This window comes from Phyllobates terribilis, unplaced genomic scaffold (genome assembly GCF_046119375.1).
Source record: "Phyllobates terribilis strain yellow unplaced genomic scaffold, ASM4611937v1 Scaffold_5__5_contigs__length_657084704, whole genome shotgun sequence".
Taxonomy (NCBI): domain Eukaryota; kingdom Metazoa; phylum Chordata; class Amphibia; order Anura; family Dendrobatidae; genus Phyllobates; species Phyllobates terribilis.
Window position 1 is genome coordinate 243,277,486 of NW_027362765.1, and position 20,967 is coordinate 243,298,452.

Consider the following 20,967-nt stretch of genomic DNA (forward strand, 5'->3'; position numbering starts at 1 on the left):
TGCATGCGGATGTTATGCGGTTCAATGCAAGTCAATGGCGGAGATCTCGCAAAATTAATGGTAGTGCTGCAGATTTTTCCGCAATGATAATCCGCAGTGGAAATTTCTGCAGCATGTGCACAGCACATTCGGATTATCATTGGGGAACATGGCAGACAACTTAACACGCGTTTTTAATGCGTTTTTGCGGCGGAAATGCAGCCGTGGAAACGCATTAAATCCGCATCGTGGGCATGCAGCCTAAGAGTTTTTGTCATGTCAAAGGTAAGGAATGATTAGATTTTAGAGATGGTTTTGGGGTGAAGGTTACATGAGCGAGCAAGTGACTGGATATAGGAAGTGAAGGAAAAATCTGAGTTAAAAATAACCATGAGAAAGCAAGCGTGCTGCTGGAGAGTTATGGTGGAAACACCCACAGAAATGGCAACATCGACTTTAGGTAGGTTACTGAAGGGGGAGAAACACAAAAAGTTCAGTTTTGGAGAGTTTCAGTAAAGGGGGGACATGATGTTAGAGACAGCGGATAGACAGTGACTAGTATTTTGTAATAATTTGGGGGTGATCTCAGGAGATGATATGTATAATTGGGTGTCATCAGCATAGAGATGGTAATGAAAACCGAATCTACTGATGGTTTGTCCAATAGGGGCAGTGTACAAGGAGAAGAGGAGGGGGCCTAGGACTGAACCCTGAGGAATCGCGACAGTAAGGGGAAGAGGCGAGGAAGAGGAGCCAACAAAAGATACAGTGAAGGAGCGGTCAGAGAGGTAGGATGAGAATCAAGAGAGAGCAGTATAATTGAGGCAGATAGAGTGGAGCATGGTGAGGAGGATCTGGTGATCCACAGTGTAAAATGGAGCAGAGAGATCCAGGAGAACCAGCAGGGAGTAGTGACCATTAGACTTAGCTGTTAGTTTGTTGTAGACCTTAGTAAGGGTAGTTTTCATAGAGTGCAAAGGGCAGAAATCGGATTGTAAAGAATCAAGAAGAAAGTTATGTGAGAGATAGCGTATTAGAGGAGAGTGGACTAAGCATTCCAAGAATTTAGGGATGAAGGGAAGATTAGAGACAGGTCCGTAGTTTTCTAAATCCTGATAAGTTGTCTAACTTTTTTAGTGACCATCACTACAAGAGTGTCTGGAATTGATGAGGGGGGAAGGTATGTTAGAGCTGGCTTCAATATAGGAGTAGAAGGGTCTGGTAGTGATGAGCAGGGTGTTTTAGACTGGGCATCGCTATTGTAAAACCTGACAATGATGAGCGGGGTTCCCCATTCAAAAGTTCGCTATGTGGCTCTGGCTCTTCTAGTTATATCCCTGACACAAAGGCTTTTTTCATTTTTTACAAACTACTATGTTCCCTCTCACTGGTGTTTGTGCTGTTGGTCACTTTATTTCCATAGAACATTCGGAGAACCATTTCTTGAATTTCTGATATGTTCACATGAGATGTAAATGGAGCACAAAAATCTGGTTGAATCCGTGGAAAAATCCACACGCGTTCCATGCGGATTTATCATGGATTTTGATGTAGATTTGTCTTGGAATTCACCCTTCAGCCTTTCAAAGAATAAAAATCTGAAGTACAAATTGACACACTGTCAATGTAAAATCCGCTTTGCAGTTCAATTTCGGATTCGGGAAAATCTCAGCCACTTTACTGATACTGTAACATGCGTAAGATTATTATTCTTCCCGAAAATCTAAACTGAAAATCGGCAGCACACCCGACCAGCATGAACTTACCCAATGAAATGCCAGTGCTGGTTTATGGAGTCATTAATCCATCATGTGGATATCTAGTTACAAGCCATATAATCAGCACTGCAGGGTCAGTGGGTTCCAGGTTAACAGAATTTCACAGTGACATGCTTAACATGTCGCTCTCCGCAAGGAGAAATGTTAACGCCTCTCACCCAGCCAAACCAGATCTCACACTTTGCACTGACGAGGGGCAGTACCCCGAAACACAGTGTCTGCAAATTGAGTTTCTAGTTCTGGCTTATATCCTAAGTCATGTAATAAGGCTCGTTAAAGGGTCACTATTGACTTTTAGGATTGCTACTTCCTGCAGGGGGCACTAGAGTTCTGGTCCTCTTCCTCTCTGAACAGACAATTTGCACATTGTGGTGCGGTAATTTTAGGGCTTTATGATGCTACCACCAAGTGTGCGGCTGGCAAAAAGCAGCTTTCAAATAGATTTATTGTAAAATTTGTTTCTTCAGCACCTTCCTGTTTTATTCATTCTGCAAAGAGACGTCTTGTCTTTGTTTAATAGAGAGAATTATTTATTATTGGAAAAAGAAAACCCTAAGGGCCAGTTACCAGGAGGATGGCATCACACTTTTCTCCAGAACGACCAAGGCCGCGGTCCAGCAGCCAAACCCAAACTGCACAAATTCCAAGTCAGGCCAGGTTCACACTTTCAGTATTTTGTGAGTATTTTACCTCAGTATTTGTAAGCCGAAACCAGGAGAGGAACAATCAGAGGAAAAGTATAATAGAAACACGTCACCACTTCTGTATTTAACACCCCCTCCTGGTTTTATCTTACAAATACTGAGGTAAAATACTGACCAAATACTCAACGTGTGCCCTTACTCCTTGTTAATAAAAAGGAGATCGGAAGTGAGCGGATATTACGACACATGTCTGGTCTCTCCCCAGGGCCGGCGTCAGCACCCGGCGTACCCGGGCAAGTGCCGGGGCCCTGGAAAATCAGAGGGGCCCAGCCGCCCACTCACTGTCGGGGCCATGGCCGCATCTTCGGCACCTGTTTAGTGACGCAGGCGCTGCTTGATTGCCGGCACTCCCCCAGTCCCAGAAATGGCCGCGCGCTGTCAGGCTGTGTCTGCTAGTAATGACACGGCAGGGTCGACGGCACTGCACCTTTAATTTTGCTTGTGTGTCGCCCCTGCCGCGTCATTACTAGCAGACACAGTCGCACAGTGCGCAGCCATGTCTGGGGGAGTGCCATCAAACACCGTCGGAGCGGAGGTCCTGCACAGATGGGGGGGGGGAGCGGCCCGGACCCGACCGCAAGTGGGCCCCTCTGATGGTCCAGGGCCATGAAGTCTGTGACACGCCAGGGGCCCTGAACTGCCCCATACCTGAGGAGCTGCTGGACAGGACACTGGACCGGGGACAGGTGAGTGGGGCTTCCCCAATCCCCATATTAAAAATACTTGTAATGGGTCTGTGTGAGTGCATGTATGTGAATGTCAGTGTGTATGACTGTGTATATATATTTGTCTGTTTTATATATGTCTTTAAGAATTTGTGTAAAAATGTGTTTGTCTGTATGTGTACATATCTGTGTACCGTGTGTGCGTGCGCGTGTCTGCGTACCGTGTGCGTGTGTCTGCGTACCGTGTGCGTGTGTTTGCGTACCGTGTGCGCGTGTCTGCGTACCGTGCGCGTGTCTGCGTACCGTGCGCGTGTCTGCGTACTGTGCGCGTGTCTGCGTACAGTGTGCGTGCGCGTGTCTGCGTACCGTGTGCGTGCGCGTGTCTGCGTGCGTGTGTCTGCGTACCGTGTGTGCGTGCGCGTGTTTGCGTACCGTGTGTGCGTGCGCGTGTCTGCATATGTGAAGGATGAGGTGGCAGGCTGGGCCCTGTGTACTATATATATATATATTTCTCCGCCGTATCTCTGCATCATGAATCGTGTATGTGTTAAAAGGGTCCACTGAGACTCTTTCGCCCGGGGCCCAGAAAAACCTGGAGCCGGCCCTGTCTCTCCCTTTGGTGCGGGCTCCGGCTCTGATCCTGCACCTTTACGGGGACATGACAGCTGATCGACCCTAACAGCTGTGGGTGGAATTGCGATCCACCTGTGGCTGTTAACTAGTTAAATGCCGCTGTCAATCTCTGACAGCAGCATTTAACGTGCTTACCGGAAGCACGTCACTAATCCCGCCCATCGGCGCCCGTGTCACATGAATGCGGGTCGCGATGGGTTGGCATGACAACCCGGGGTCTGCAGGTTGGCATTGCAGTCGGCGCTCATAGGAAGTGAGCATTTCTGCGATCAGACAATCACAGCTTCTAGTCTCCCATAGAGACTATTGAAGAAAGTGTAAGGTAGAAAAAAAAATGTGTTTAAAAATATAAAAAAAAAAAAAAAAATAAATAAAAGTTTAAATCATCCCCTTTCACCCCATTCAAAGGAAAACAATAAAAAAAATCAAATATACACATATTTGGCATTGCCGAGTTCAGAATAGCCCAATCTATCAATATATAAAAAGAATACGATCAGTAAATGGTGTAACGAGAAAAAAATTAAAAATACCAGAATTATGGTATCTACCCAGAAATGGGGTTCTTGGACACTTGGACTTTGCATTTTATCAAATATATTGTATTTCCCATACTGTGGATGAATTGGTATACATTAGTAGTTATTATATGACGAATTTGGTAACATTGTTTACATGTGTCTAATGCATCAATTTCTATTCCGTTTTTTTGCAACATAAATAATGAATTGTGAACTGATTTGGGACATACCAACCCCCCTCTCATATATATATATATATATTTTTTTTTTTTTACATGTCCTTGTGTTTATGTGTGGAAATGTTTAATATTTTTTTTTCTCTAATAAAGATTGTCAATTAATACTGGGCTGGGGAGAGATATCACATCAGTGGAAGCCAAGGGATCAGTGATACAGATGCTGGCCTTGATTATGCCTTTATCGCTCTATAGGAGGTTAATCTTCCATTTAATTTCTAATTAACTGCCTGCTTAATGGCCCAGTAATATGCACAGTCTGAAATCTCATTATCTCTGCATATCAGCAGTTCAGCATTTCTAGCCCCTAATGGATCTTCATGCCATCAGCAATACTTCACGGCCGTCATACAGGTGGCATTTCACAATGCACCAATGTTCAGCAACATTCACTTATTACTACATTTCTATTGGTTTACTCATCTATAGCTAAATAGCGCCACTTAGTGGCCACTCTGCCACATTACAATGCTCGGCTATAGCTAAACAGCGTTACTTAGTGGCCACTCTGCCACATTACAATGCTTGGCTATAGCTAAACAGCGTTACTTAGTGGCCACTCTGCCGCATTACGATATTTATATATCGCTAAACAGCGCCACTTAGTGGCCATTCTGTAACACTACCTGTTATCTGAATGTGAGGAAGAAAAATTATTACATTTTAGTCAAATTCATTCAAGCGGCTTTACCTCATGTCATCACTTACCAGGATGATATTGAATCTTCGAGCTCTTTTACAGAAGTGAGCATGCGTCCTAGCCTACTAAGAACTACAGTTCCCGAAAGGCTTTGTGTGGTATCGCGATAACCGCAGACACGATTTACATGCTATAAAAGCTTGCTTTACGGCTCTGTTTGTCTTTAGCGATTCACGAAGCGTAGCAGCAGCCGAGGAAGAGAGGTGGGGAACCTGTTGTAGGCAGTCTGAGGCCATCAGAGCTAGGTGGGCGTTGGAGGGCAGTTTGGGGGGTCTGTCCTACACTTACCACTGACTGCACAGGCTATTGCTCTGTCTCTGCAGGGCCCCCCGTAGGCACGGTCCAGCAGTGTACATCAGTGGTGTCCCGGTTGCGTCTAGACTGGAGTGGCTCCTGTGAGGCCTCCTTTCTGTTCCTCCACTCTAGACGGCTCACTAGGGAGGTGACAGGAATGGGGGTCTGGCCGCGGTGAGGTGGGGGTCTGGCCGCAGTGAGGTGGGGGTCTGGCCGCGGTGAGGTGGGGGTCTGGCCGCAGTGACTCCCATCTAGACAGTGCTGAGGTGCCCAGAATGGAGGTGATTCCAGGAGCTCCTGATAGAAGCTCCATTCTAGTCGCCTCATAGAAGGCGGTAGCATGGAGGGTCTGCAGTGAGGTTCCGGGGTCTAATGATGCACAGGACTAAATATCACGGGAATATTTTTTTTTTAATAAGACTACACCAGTTTTAGAAATGTAACAATTTCATAGTTCAATCATCAGTTTTTAATGGAGTGAACGTTAAAAATTGCACTTGACATTTTTTTTTTTTTTTTTTTTTTTGCACTTTCATATTTTGAGTTATGTATATAGGGCCAAGAATTTTTTTTTCTGATTAATAAAATGTATTTTTGAAATCTAAAAAAATTTACACATGGTGCTGGTTGTTCAGTTCTGCCAGAATTCAACTTTTTTGTGTTGCTTATATAGCGCCATTGATTCCACAGCACTTTCCAGACATTATCATCGCTGGGGCTCAGTCTAGATTCCCTATCAGTATGTCATTGGAGTGTGGGAGGAAACCGGAGAACATACAAACCCCTTGCAGATGTTGTCCTTTGTGGGATTTGTACCCAGGACCCAAGTGCTAACCACTGAGCCACCGTGCTGCCTGTATTCAACTTTTCCAATATGTAGTCTGCCACCACCAACATTTTGGGGAGAGGTGTAGCTTAGCGCAGGTGAGAGTCATCGTACCTTACAACACAAGTCACTTCAATTATAACAGATGTGTCGGTTACTGGAATAGGTTTGTCATAATTATTATTATTTATTATTATAGCGCCATTTATTCCATGGCGCTTTACATGTGATGGGGATATACATAACAAAAGCATTTACATAATCTTAACAAAACGAGTCAGCGACTGGTACAGGAGGAGCGAGGACCCTGCCCGCGAGGGCTCACAATCTACAAGGGATGGGTGAGTATACAGTAGGTGAGGGGAGAGCTGGTCGTGCAGCGGTGGTTACTGCAGGTTGTAGGCTTGTCGGAAGAGGTGGGTCTTCAGGTTCCTTTTGAAGGTTTCCACGGTCGGCGAGAGTCTGATATGTTGGGGTAGAGAGTTCCAGAGTAGGGGGGAAGCACGGGAGAAATCTTGTATACGATTGTGGGAGGAGGAGATAAGAGGGGAGCAGAGCAGGAGATCTTGTGAGGATCGGAGGTTGCGTGCAGGTAAGTACCGGGAGACTAGGTCACAGATGTATGGGGGAGACAGGTTGTGGATGGCTTTGTATGCCATGGTTAGAGTTTTGAACTGAATTCTCTGGGCAATAGGGAGCCAGTGAAGGGATTGACAGAGAGGAGAGGCCGGGGAATAGCGGGGCGACAGGTGGATTAGTCGAGCAGCAGAGTTTAGGATAGATTGGAGAGGTGCAAGAGTGTTGGAAGGGATGCCATGGAGCAGGAGGTTGCAGTAGTCGAGGCGGGATATGATGAGGGCATGCACTAGTGTTTTTGCAGAGTCTTTGCTGAGGAATGCACGGATCCGGGAGATGTTTTTGAGTTGGAGTCGGCAGGAGGTGGAAAGGGCTTGAATATGTGGCTTGAAGGAGAGATCAGAGTCCAGGGTTACCCCAAGGCAGCGAGCTTGTGGGACTGGGGAGAGTGAACAGCCATTGACGTTGATGGATAGGTCGGATGGGGGATGTGAATGAGAGGGTGGAAAGATGATGAACTCTGTTTTATCCATGTTGAGTTTTAGAAACCTGTTGGAGAAGAAGGATGAGATGGCGGACAGACATTGTGGGATTCTGGTTAGTAGGGAGGAGATATCGGGTCCAGAGAGGTAGATCTGTGTGTCGTCAGCATAGAGGTGATACTGAAAGCCGTGAGACTCTATGAGCTGTCCCAGGCTGAAGGTGTAGATGGAGAAGAGCAGAGGTCCTAGAACTGAACCTTGGGGGACACCGACAGATAGGGGGCAAGATGATGAGGAGGTGGTGTGTGAGTGGGAGACGCTGAATGTCCTGTCTGTTAAGTATGAGGAGATCCAAGATAGAGCCAAGTCCGTGGTGGTGATAATTTATGCCTCTTTTGTAATGTAAATTATAATGACTATTGACTGTGCTCGGTCACTCCTCTCCCTCACTTCAAAATGGTTGTGCTGCCCGACACTCGTGGACAGGAAAAGTCTAATTATATCAAAACTGAACCATCAAGTTTATGTGTAATTTTTTCTATATTTGCAAAAAAGGGGACAAAGTGGCACACCTTTCTCCTGTTAACACTTCATTAAGACTGGCATGAAAAATACCAGTCTCTATGAATCGGCTGTAATTTTGTGAATTTCCATACAGCAACTCCATTCTCACTACAGAGATGATTAGATCAGAGTTGCTGCATGGAGGTTCATGATGTCTGTACACACAGTACTGTCTATTCTACATGTTACACTAAGGCTCCCATGCACATAAGGGTTAAGTCAGCGGGTTCCGCCAATATTCACATGTGGATGAGGGCCTCTCTACTCTCCAATAATTTTTGTTGAGGAGAGGGAAGCATCCTGCTTGTTGGAATTGCAGTGGTTGATCCTCTTGTTCTCTCTGAAGATAAACCGCCACCATAGGAGCCCAGCAACTGCATTCTAATAGAGAGCGGAAGAACGTTTAGTGAAGTGCTCCTGTGTATTATTATTTATTATTATAGTGCCATTAATTCCATGGCACTTTACATGGGAAAAGGGGTATACATAACAAACAACAAGTACAATAATTTGAACAAAAATGAGTCAGTGACTGGTACAGGAGGAGAGAGAGGACCCTGCCCGTGAGGGCTCACAATCTACAAGGGATGGGTGAGGATACAGTAGGTGAGTGTAGAGCTGGCCGTGCAGCTGTATTGGTGGAGAGGTGGGTCTTCAGGTTCCTTTTGAAGGTTTCCACTGTAGGCGAGAGTCTGATGTGTTGGGGTAGAGAGTTCCAGAGTATGGGGGATGCACGGAAGAAATCTTGTATGCGATTGTGGGAAGAGTGGAATAGAGAAGGAGATCTTGTGAGGATCGGAGGTTGCGTGCAGGTAAGTACCGGAAGACTAGGTCATGTGATAGTCAGGAGAGATGGCTGTCAGCCCTACAATTGTTTGGCCGACAACTATCTAATGTGTTTAAGGGCCTTAAAGGGACTCTGGTGGGAAAATATATACACTGCTCAAAAAAATAAAGGGAACACTTAAACAACAGAATATAACTCCAAGTAAATCTAACTTCTGTGAAATCAAACTGTCCACTTAGGAAGCAACACTGATTGACAATTTCACATGCTGTTGTGCAAATGGAATAGACAATAGATGGAAATTATTGGCAATTATCAAGACACACTCAATAAAGGAGTGGTTCTGCAGGTGGGGACCACAGACCACATCTCAGTACCAATGCTTTCTGGCTGATGTTTTGGTCACTTTTCAATGTTGGTTGTGCTTTCACACTCTTGGTAGCATGAGACGGACTCTACAACCGACAGAAGTTGCTCAGGTAGTGCACCTCATCCAGGATGGCACATCAATGCGAGCTGTGCAAGAAGGTTTGCTGTGTCTGTCAGCGTAGTGTCCAGAGGCTGGAGGCTTTACCAGGAGACAGGCCAGTACACCAGGAGACGTGGAGGGGGCCGTAGGAGGGCAACAACCCAGCAGCAGGACCGCTACCTCCGCCTTTGTGCAAGGAGGAGCACTGCCAGAGCCCTGCAAAATGACCTCCAGCAGGCCACAAATGTGCATGTGTCTGCACAAACGGTTAGAAACCGACTCCATGAGGGCCCAACGTCCACAGATGGGGGTTGTGCTCACAGCCCAACACCGTGCAGGATGCTTGGCATTTGCCACAGAACACCAGGATTGGCAAAGTCGCCACTGGCGCCCTCTGCTCTTCACAGATGAAAGCAGGTTCACACTGAGCTCATGTGACAGACGTGACAGAGTCTGGAGACGGCGTGTAGAGCGATCTGCTGCATGCAACATCCTTCAGCATGACTGGTTTGGCAGTGGGTCAGTAAAGGTGTGGGGTGGCATTTCTTTGGTGGGCCGCACAGCCCTCCATGTGCTCGCCAGAGGTAGCCTGACTGCCATTAGGTACCGAGATGAGATCCTCAGACCCTTTGTGAGACCATATGCTGGTGCGGTTGGCCCTGGGTTCCTCCTAATGCAGGACAATGCCAGACCTCATGTGGCTGGAGTGTGTCAGCAGTTCCTGCAAGATGAAGGCATTGAAGCTATGGACTGGCCCGTCCGTTCCCCAGACCTGAATCCGATTGAGCACATCTGGGACATCATGTCTCGCTCCATCCACCAACGTCACGTTGCACCACAGACTGTCCAGGAGTTGGCGGATGCTTTAGTCCAGGTCTGGGAGGAGATCCCACAGGAGACCATCCGCAACCTCATCAGGAGCATGCCCAGGTGTTGTAGGGAGGTCATACAGGCACGTGGAGGCCACACACAATACTGAGCCTCATTTTGACTTGTTTTAAGGACATTACATCAAAGTTGGATCGGCCTGTAGTGTGTTTTTCCACTTTAATTTTGGGGGTGACTCCAAATCCAGGCCTCCATTGGTTAATAAATTTGATTTCCATTGATGATTTTTGTGCGATTTTGTTATCAGCACATTCAACTTTGTACAGAACAAAGTATTCAATGAGAATATTTCATTCATTCAGATCTAGGATGTGTTGTTTGCGTGTTCCCTTTATTTTTTTGAGCAGTGTATAAATGTTTGGCCCCACCGTGAAACACCAAGCGCGTGTACTTGGTTTAAACAGTCAGGTACTCTGTCAGCACAGAATTGCTGTTGAAATCAAGTACAGGCTCTCGGTGTTTCATGGCATGACATTTACATACACCTTCTTGTTTTCCATCCTTCTTCGCCCTCTCTAGCTCATTGAAGCCGGAGCTATCAATTAAATAAGAGGGTGGGATTTGGAGATGGAGAGACAACAAGCAGGTGGGAAGGTGTATATAAATGATTGGCCCCGCCATGAAGCACTGATCGACGGGACCCCTTTAAAGGGGTTGTGCAGTGAAAACAAGTTATCACCAAACTATGGGATAAGTGATCAGTGAGCATCTGACCACTGAGACCTTCACCAATGATCAAAATGGGGAATTTTTATTACCATTACAAAATGGAACAGCTGGTTGGATGCCCAACCACTGCTCCATTCATTCTCAATGGAGCTGCTGGAAAAAGCAGAACACTTGGCAGTGCCATAGAGCAAGAATGGAGCTCAGATTGAGTACGTGCACTGCTGCTCAACTTTAAAAGTGACTCAATCTGCCAATCAATACCTGTCCTAGCTGATGGACTCCCACCTATCAACCAGTTAGATCACCTGTCTTGTGGATCGGTGATAAAGGGCTTTTCTGAGGAAAACAAGTTCTCTATTCTTGCTTGGAAGCATTGTTACAAGATAGTTTCCCTTTATACATAGTGAGATCTTAGTGTTATGTATACCTGGGTAATTCATTTTCTGAAGGGGTCACATGAGAGACTGTGACTGTTGTAGAGGGCTGAACCAATAGGCTGCAATTCTGCTCAATATTCCTATTAACATTATTATTATTCTATGTTAAAGGGAATCTGTCAGCAGGTTTTTGCTATGTAATCGGAAGACAGCATGAGGTAGGGGTTAAAACACAGATTTCAGCAATGTCTCTTATCAAATCTTGTTGTTTACTTGCAATGATTGTTTTAGCACCAGGAGCTTATCATTGCTGGACTGAGTCCTAGACTGACTCTGCCCTCTTCTGATAGTCACCTTACTTTCTGTAGACATTGCATATAGGGAGCCTGGTGTGAGCGGGGTTAGCTTCCTCAGCTCTGCTGCATTGCTAAATCTAAAAACTTATTGTGTCAGAACGGCTGCACCCAGTACTCTAAGTGATACATTTTTGGATTCAGCTTCTCGTTGCCTATCATGCTGCTGTCAGATGAGGTAGCAAAAACGTGCTGACAGATTCCCTTTAATTGCATAACTTAAAATAAGTGCCCATGTAGCGTTTTTCAAGCGTATATGCTGCGGAATTTCCGCAGCGGAAACGCTTGTTAAACGCTAGGTAATCCGCCCCCCATGGTCCCCAAGGGGATTCCGCAAGTTCTGTGCCCATGCTGCGGATTTTTCCGCAGCGTTTATGCTGCGCTAAAAAATCCGCAGCATGTCCATTAATTTTGCGGAAGCGCGGCGTAATCGCCGCCATTCACTTGCATTGAGACGCACATAATCCATGTCAGTAAATTTTACTCACGGATTATATGCTTTTCAATGTGCGGATGGTACCAAAGTCTGGAGGAGAGGAGACTCTCATCCAGACCTGGGTACCATGGTACCTGTAAAAAAAAGAATAAAATAAAAAATAAAGTTTATATTCACCTTCCGACGGCCCCCGGTCTCCTTCCCTGTGCTTGCGGGCAGGACTGAAGGACCTGCGGTGACGTCACAGTCATGTGACCGCAGGCCCTTCAGTGCAGTGTCCCGCGATCAGCTGGCAGACAGGAGCGAGCGCAGCTACACACGCCGGGCCATCAGAAGGTAAGTATAGGTTTATTTTTTTATTTTTAAACATTCTTACGGTCACCGTATATAAATCCATGCTGTTTGCATGGATTTATATAGTGTGACCTAGTTGTCCAGCACTTTCCAAGTGATGCTAAAATTGCTTGGAAAGCGCTTGTCAATCCGCATGCGGAAATGCATGTGAAGAATGCTTCACATCCGCATGTCCCTGGCAGGAAAACGCATGTACAATCTACATGCGTTTTTTCTGCCAGGGAGATGCAGAAATGATGCAGAAATTTTCTGCATCGTGGGCACATAACCTAATACTGAGCAGAATTAATTTTGCTGATTCTCTGCTACATGATACTATAGGGCTGATTTGTAACTTGTATTCTTACCTATAGTCCTACAAAGAAAAATACCACACTTTGACAAAAGTATATAAATAAAATACACTGTTTATTAGATAATTTAAAACACATATTTCATCATATCAGGACATAAAAGAATATATTTTCACAAATTCCAGGGAAATATAAAGCACGTAACGTGGGTATTTATGAATGAGGGTATTACAGGGATCATGTAATAAATGAGATGGTTGATAGATCACATCAATAAGTGATATGCTATACATAGTCAAGTAAAGGTTAAATTCAAACAAGTTAAAGTGCATATGCATTCATGAATCAAAACATTTATTTTGTAAAATACATGGTCCATAGTACATATAATAAATAATGACCCTATTACATCTTAAAAAAAAAACCTCGATGCACACCGCTTCCTGGGGCTGGGGGGGATGTGAGAACTCGATCCTGATAGGTGCCTATTCCATATCTGTTTTATTATGGTCAGTGTGGTGCCAAAGAAGGTTGTAAATGACTTTAGAGGGTACCAGTAATCTCATGATTTCTGCCACTTTGCCTCTTTGTTACCCCTTGTTCCCAATATCAGAGGTCTAATGATTGCTTGGTCTGATATTAATAGTCCACATAATTGGAGAGCGGTCACATACTGTACCTCTTATACTTTCTACCTATTATTTAAATCACATGTTCCAAGCCATACATGTGTGATATAGTCTGACTCCGTCAGTTGTTTTTTTTGATTAATGCAATGGTTTACCTGTCATGTATAAAGCCGATGATGCTCTGTTATCCCTGTCTGAAATAATGAGGGACACCGTACTTACTGAGGCTTTTCTTGGGATTATTATCCATTTCTCACTTGAGGGCATGTAGACTAATTCTCCTGAATTTCTTGCAGGTGTCCATTGTAGGATAAGGCTGCCATGACTTAATGTTACCAAAGGTAAGGTCTTAGCTTATTTTTATTGCACATGTCTGCTGCCAGTGTCCTACAGTGATGAGATTAACCTATAAATAGCTGGAATTACCGACAGACTGTAGGTGGTGACACAGGTCTCTCTGAGCATGCTATGTATGTGGAGAGTAATGGTATGGATGTGATGTATAATGTGCTAATTGTGCTCTTGTATTTTTCAGGCATGAGTGCATAGGTTTTGGGAAAAAGCCAGAGAAGCGAAGAACTGGAAGGTAACTTTCAATTTCATTATCTAAAATGATCACCATACTGCTTGGCTTCTAGCCCTTGATCAGATGGCTGTATTCTGGTTCTGCTTTGTGGCAGTATATATATTTTTGGTACCTACTTTATTTAATAACATGACCCGACCCTCTTAGTTCCTCTTGGTTGGTGACGCATGATGAGACCAGGAAATAGGAAGTGCCGTCAGATGCGATAACTGACGAGGAATATTCCTGCTGATTGTCCCAATCTCCTCACTTCTAGATGCTTGTTGTAATATGTTATGATATCTTACATTTTATACTTTTTTGTTCTAGTATCCTCTACCATTTTTGGTATTCTCCAGATGCAACAAGATGTATATGTAGGTCAGGTAAGCTTGACTGTGGGTCTATATGTAGTTTGGAGAGCCTGTGATGTACGTTATCCCTGTCTGACATGATATACATGAAGACATTCTAGAACTGGCCTCTCATCACTCTTCAAGTTGCTATCATAAGGTATAAGTACACTTGACGTATGGCTGGTTCCCTGTAGCAGTTCTACTTTGAGTGTCTTGCATAGTTAAAATAATTGTTAGTACAGTCCAGCTTCTGAGACCCTCTTCAAATTGCTTCTTTTACGAAGCTGTAGTTGCCAGCATTAATAGTGACCCCAAGTCCAAGAGCTGCTTGTCAGTGGTTCTAGACCATGGTTTGGTCTCCTGCATGGTGACTAACACCTTTGCTGTGGGGCTAATTGGAAAGTTTCTATGATAAGATCACTCATTACTCTCTATGGGTATGTGCACACGTTCAGTATTTGCAGTAGATTTTTTTTCTGCAAAAACCACAGTGTTGGTAGTAAAAACAGTGTGGTTTTTACTTGTTTTTTTTTTTGCTATTCATCTGAAAGCACTGAAATATTTGGCATGCTGCAGATTTGAGAAAAACACTTTAAAGGTTCAAATCTGCAAGGAGAAAAATAAGCAGCATGAGACTTAATAAATTTCATTCACTTTGGTACTGTAAACCTGCATTTTTTCCAAAGCAAAAACGTGTGAATAAGCTGACTTTTTTTACTATGACACATTTTACTTTTCTGCAGATTTATTTTGTAACCGTTTAAGTTTTTAGTATTTGAAAAGTGTTTTTATGTTCTATTGATAAACTCCTTTCTTCCTAGATGAGAAATTCCCAGTAGTCGTCATTGCTGCAGCTGTGACATTAGCATTTGGAAGCTGTTGCTGTGAACCCACAAAATGCGGTCAAAGGAGCTCTCAATGGAAGTGAAACAGACCATCATTAGTCTGAAAAAAAAGAAATCCATCAGAGAGATAGCAGAAATGTTAGATGTGGCCAAATCAACAGTTTCGTACATTCTGCAAAAACAAGAGCGCACTGGTGAGCTTGCGAACTCAAAAAGGCCTGGACGTCCACGGAAGACAACAGGGGTGGATGATCTTAGAATCATTTCCATGGTGAAGCAAAACCCCTTAACAACTTCCACCCAAGTGAAGAAAACTCTCCAGGAAGTAGGTGTTTCAGTATCTAAGTCTACCGTAAAGAGAAGACTTCATGAGGGCAAATACAGAGTGGTCACCGCAAGCAAACCATTAATCAGCTTGAAAAATAAAAAGGCAAGAGAAGACTTTGCCAAAAAAATATCTAAAGGAGCCATCACAGTTCTGGAAGAGCATCCTTTGGACACGAAAGAGCATCCTTTGGACACGAAAGAGCATCCTTTGGACATATGAAACTGGGAAATGGGACAAAGAGAGTATGGAGAAGGCTTGGAACAGCTCATGTTCCAAAGCACACCACATCCTCTGTAAAACTTGGAGCTAGTGTGATGGCATGGACTTGCATGGCTTCCAGTGGCACTGGGTCACCAGTGTTTATTGATGATGTGACTGATAACAGAAAGAGCCAGATGAATTCTGAAGTGTACAGGGCTATATTTTTTGCTCAGATTCAACCAAATGCAGCAAATAGACAGTGCTTCACAGTGGAGATGGGCAATGGCCCAAAACTTACTACGAAAGCAACCCAGGAGTTTTTTTAAGGCAAAGAAGTGGAATATTCTGCTATGGTCGAGTCAAACACCAGATCTCAACCTCAAAACTTAAGGCAGAAATACCCACAAACAAGCAACAACTGAAGTCAGCTGCAGTAAAGGCCTGGCAAAGCATCACAAAGGAGAGAACCCAGCGTTTGGTGATGTTCAAGGGTTCCAGGATTCAGGCAGTCATTGCCTGTAAAGGATTCGCTACAAAATATTAAACATGAACATTTTATTTATGATAAAGTTAATTTGTCCAATTACTTTTGACCCCCTGAAATGAGGAGGCTTTGTAGAAAAATGGCTACTCATCAATATTCACTAATATAAAGAAAATAACACTTTCTATAAATTAAAAACAACAAACTCTGGCTAGAATAAAGTCTAGTATAGAAGAGATCACAGTGGAGCTCCTGAGTTCATGCCAGAAAAGGTAATATTAATTGTATGTGCATTAAATGGCTACAGGACAGATCATAATAACGTCCCTAGATAAAGCTGGTGGCGAAACGCGCATCTGGGTGAGGGAACATGGTCTGTGCCCATCTACACCTCTTGGAGAATTTACCTCATTGCTATATACAGGTACTACTACCCTTATGAATGTTGAATAAAGCTAACACCACTACCTGATGTGATATTAATAAAGAAACAATGATTTATATGCCTTGTTACTTATATATTGCCAGATAGATTTGGTTTATCAAGTTATCATGATCTGTCCTATAGCCATTTAATGCACATGCAATTAATATTACCTTTTCTGGCATGAACTCAGGGGCCCCACTGTGATCCATATACTCTGTGGGCTCTATATATATTTCTGGGTGTATTATATATATATCTTGTTCCCTTTATAGAAAGTTATAGTACCTGATTGATTTAATTCGTATCTCCTTTGAGAGTGTTTGCACATTTACTTAATGTAATTCACAAGGATTACTTGTCCATTGGTCACACTAGCGTCCTGTGTTGGACATTATGCTTTTTTAATCTTGTATTTTACTTTGTTTCAATAAACATTGTTTTTATATCATGGATCTCTTCTATACTCTTACTTTATTCTAGCCCGAGTTTGTTGTTTCTTTGTAGAAAAATGGTTGCAATTCCTAATTTTTTGATAGGATATTTTAGTTCAACCCCTTTAAATAAACCTGAAAGTCTACACTTCAATTGCATTTCAGTTTCATTTCAATCCAAAATAGCGGAATGCAGAGCTAAAATCACAACGATTCAGTAACTGTTCAAATATTTCTGGACCTAACTTTACGTAAAAAACTGGCATTTTTCTCAGATCAGTGTTGTGATTTGGTAAAACCTCAGCATAAATGTTGAGGTGAGTCAGAGAAAAACATCAGCTGATGTACCGTATATACTTGAGTATAGGCCGACTTTTTCAGCACACTTTTTGTGCTGAAAAAGCCCCCCTCGGCTTATACTCGGGTATATACTCGATTATATACATTCCGGTGAGTGGGGGTTGTGGAGGAGCGGTGCACAGGCAGTAGCCGTTGCTGCAGCTACCACGTGTGCCCGCTGCTAAAGGTAAATGAATATTCACTCTTCTCCACTCCCATGGGAGTGGAGAAGAGTGAATATGCATTTTCTTTAATAGCGGGCACAGAGGAGCGCTGAGCTGCGGCTGCGATTGACAGTGCCCAGTATTAAAGAAAATGCATATTCACTCCTTTCCACGCACATAGTCCCGGCGTGGAGAGGAGAGAATATCCCCGTAGCTCACCTCGGCGTCTGAGGGCGCAGTAATGTCATGCGCTGTTCAGATGCTGACATGAGCTGCTGGCAGACAGGACGCAGCGCAGGAGCAGAGGTGAGGAAGGAAAGGGAGTATAAGTGTATATATTTTCTCATGTGTGCAGTGATGTGGGGGCCATGTATACCAGGATTGGAGATGAGGGGTGCCATACATACCAGGATTGAGGATGAGGGGCCATGCATGCCAGGATTGAGGATGAGGGGCCATGCATACAAGAATTGAGGATGAGGGGGACATGCATACAAGGATGGGGGCCATTCTTACCAGGATGGTGAGCATGCATGCCAGGATTGGGAATGAGGGGTGCCATGCATACCAGGATTGGGAATGAGGGGTGCCATGCATACCAGGATTGGGAATGAGGGGTGCCATGCATACCAGGATTGGGGATGAGAGGGCCATGCATGCTAGGATTGGGGATGAGAGGGCCATGCATACCAGGATTGGGGATGAGGGGTGCCACAGATACCAGGGTTGGGGATGAGGCAATGCATACGTCTACTTCAGTAGGCCAGATGAGCAGCATACAGAGAAATTTCCACGCTATCTGCCGTGGGCAATTTACTTTTTGAATTGGCGAACTTCTCTGTAATCTTCTAAATTTTATTTTTGTTTTCTGTAATGCCATTTACTAATTTATTAATTCTGACAACTTTGATTATAATGTAAAAAGGCTGAAAGTAAATAGACATGGGTAAGTTGAGTTAGTTTTTATTATGTAGAGCACACTTTTCTAGCTTCCGAAACTTATTTGTTTCAGAACTCGGGCTGCTAGTAGACTGTAAACGTCCAGGCAGTTCACTCTTATCCCTGCACTGACATTCTAAAATGTGCGGTCTAGACAACGTGGCAGCAACTTTCCTCCCCCACAACTTCATGCACAGCAGCATTTCCCAGAGAAGAAATACCTGGTTTACTATGTTTAGCTTTTTGGATCTGTATACACAGCACTGAACCAGTGCTCATAGTTCCAGATCCAGTGAATGTGATCACTGGGTGTCGTGTGGAACCCGGTGCAGCTGGGAACTAGAAAGGCCCACCCTTGTGAAAAAATAATGTCCAATATATAAATTGTTCCCCTTTCCATCAAAATTTTTGGAAATGTTTTTCGCAGTCCTTTGTGGACATAAAGGCAAAAGTTGACCCTTATTTACAATTTTATTTTACACTGTCAACAAAAACGTGCCAAGGCTTAAGTGCGGGTATTTCTGCTGGTGGCACTCCTACTCTATACTGAATAAATCAAAATGTTTTGAAAATTGTTTCCATTTTTGACCTTTGCATATCATTACTGTGTCTCTTCTTCCTGTGACACCCATAATTCCACAACTTTTCCTTCTTGGTGTTATTTCAATGTGAAGGAGTGAGGCACATTGTGACTGGCAGAGGCTGGAGGTTCACATAAAGCTGGGGTCCCACGGCTGTTGATTCTCTCATGCGAGATAATTTGGGTCGATTATGTAAATATTCTCGAATAAAAACTCATTCAGAGTTTGATCTGAGTGTCAGTGCACTGTGCTCCGATCCTCTCACATACGAGAATTAGATCACAGGTGCGGGTATGACGGAGAGAGTGATTTTTCCCATCTTTTCCATTGCCTGAGTCTGCGGTAAGCGCACTGCACTTGGATGACATCCGAGGGCAGTTCAATGCTTCACATGCACCCATAGAGATGTATGGATGCGTGTGAGCCGAGTCTCGCAGCCATTCGCAGCACGCTGCAATTTTCTCATGCCAAATCAGCATGAGAGAAAAATCTCAGATCTGAGCTGTCCCATAGAATAACACTGGTTCAAGTGTTATGCGATAAAACATCAAATAGCACTTGGTTGTGTTATATGCTAGTGTGAGCGAGCCCTAATACTGTGGCTTTAATTGAACTAAGTAAATTGTCTACAATTCAATCTTTACTTAGTTTGTAACTCGGTTTATTGGGATGTATACCGCCACTAGGGGGCACTATCTACATATGAATTTGAGCAACTTGTATTAAAATCAATGTGGCCTGGGTTTATCCGTAGCACATAAATCTACAGAATGTCCTATTAGATGCACATTTTGCTGTCGATTTCACCCATTGCTCTGTGAAATCTGCAAAAATGCCACATTACACATGGCACTTTTTTTTTCCCGAACCCTGTGAATGGTATTTTCATCCTCCCCATACTGTGGGGTCCTTCATAGTTCTGTATGATGGTCGGTGCAGATGGCCAATGTACCTGTGGAATAGTGAATGAGAATCTGGCAAGTGCCCATAGTATCTGCCAATAGTCAGCAAATGTGCTGTGCCACTATTGAGCCTATGAGGACCATTGCAGAATGTGGTGGGGTACTTCTTATGAGGATATGAATGGCATATCCTTGAATGTTGTGAACAGTTTTTCTGAGTGACTTACAGAAGTTAGGCTATGTGCCCACGATGCAAAAATGCTGCATATTTTTTCCGCTTCTCCCTGGCAGGAAAAACGCATGCGGATTTTACATGCTTTTTTCCCGCCAGGTAGAAGTGTTTGTCAAGTGTTTTTGCATGCATTTCTGCATGCGGGTTATCAAGCGCTTTTCCAAGCGATTTTAGCATCACTTGGAAAGTGCTTGACAACTTGTTCACACTATATAAATCCATGCAACCGGCATGGATTTATATAGTGTGACCAAGTAATAGTTAAAAGAATAAGAATGGTAAAAAATAAAGATTATACTCACCTTCCGATGGCCCCCGGTCTCCTCCGCTCCGTCCGGTCTCCCCGGTGTCTCGCGGTGGTGTGAAGGACCTGCGATGACGTCATTGACTCATGTGAAAGGTCACTCGACCACCGACGTCATCGGTCACGTGACCTGTCACATGACTCAATGACGTCATGTCAGGTCCTCACACCACCGCGAGCCGCCCAACACACCGCACACATCGCTATGGAGACCGGGGGACATCAGAAGGTAAGTATAATCTTTATTTTTTATTTTAAATTCTTTTTTTTACAGTTTCTATGGTACCCAGGTCCGGAGGAGAGTCTCCTCTTCTCCAGGCCTGGGTACCATCCGCACATTGAATCACTTCATATCTGCGTGTGCACATGTAGTGATGCGGATATCAAGCATTTCAATGCAAGTCAATGGCGGCGATTACGCTGCGTGTCTGCAAAATTAATGGACATGCTGCGTATTTTTCCGCAATGATAATCCGCAGCGTAAATTTCCACAGCTTGTGCACAGCACATGCGGATTGTCATTGGCGATCATGGGGCACATTTTACCAAGCGTTTTTGCTGTGGAAATTCCGCGGCAAAAACGCTTGAAAAACGCATAGTGGGCACACAGCCTTAGAGAAATTGGCTCATTCTATCTAGGGAGAACGCATTGAGTG

General features: G+C 44.1%; 1 long non-coding RNA gene and 2 other non-coding genes across 3 annotated transcripts; all 3 read left to right on the forward strand.

Annotated features, from left to right (window-relative positions):
- The first annotated feature begins 5,311 nt into the window (after positions 1–5,311).
- On the forward strand, positions 5,312–17,004 carry LOC141272849 (uncharacterized). Its single transcript, XR_012322035.1, has 5 exons — positions 5,312–5,419; positions 13,510–13,554; positions 13,749–13,799; positions 14,109–14,164; positions 14,956–17,004. It is a non-coding gene; the product is annotated as an uncharacterized lncRNA (long non-coding RNA).
- LOC141151336 (small nucleolar RNA SNORD65) lies at positions 13,604–13,676 on the forward strand. The gene has a single exon (XR_012247023.1). It is a non-coding gene; the product is annotated as a small nucleolar RNA SNORD65 (small nucleolar RNA).
- Positions 13,963–14,033, forward strand: LOC141151329 (small nucleolar RNA SNORD49). Its single transcript, XR_012247016.1, has one exon. It is a non-coding gene; the product is annotated as a small nucleolar RNA SNORD49 (small nucleolar RNA).
- Positions 17,005–20,967: the final 3,963 nt, after the last annotated feature.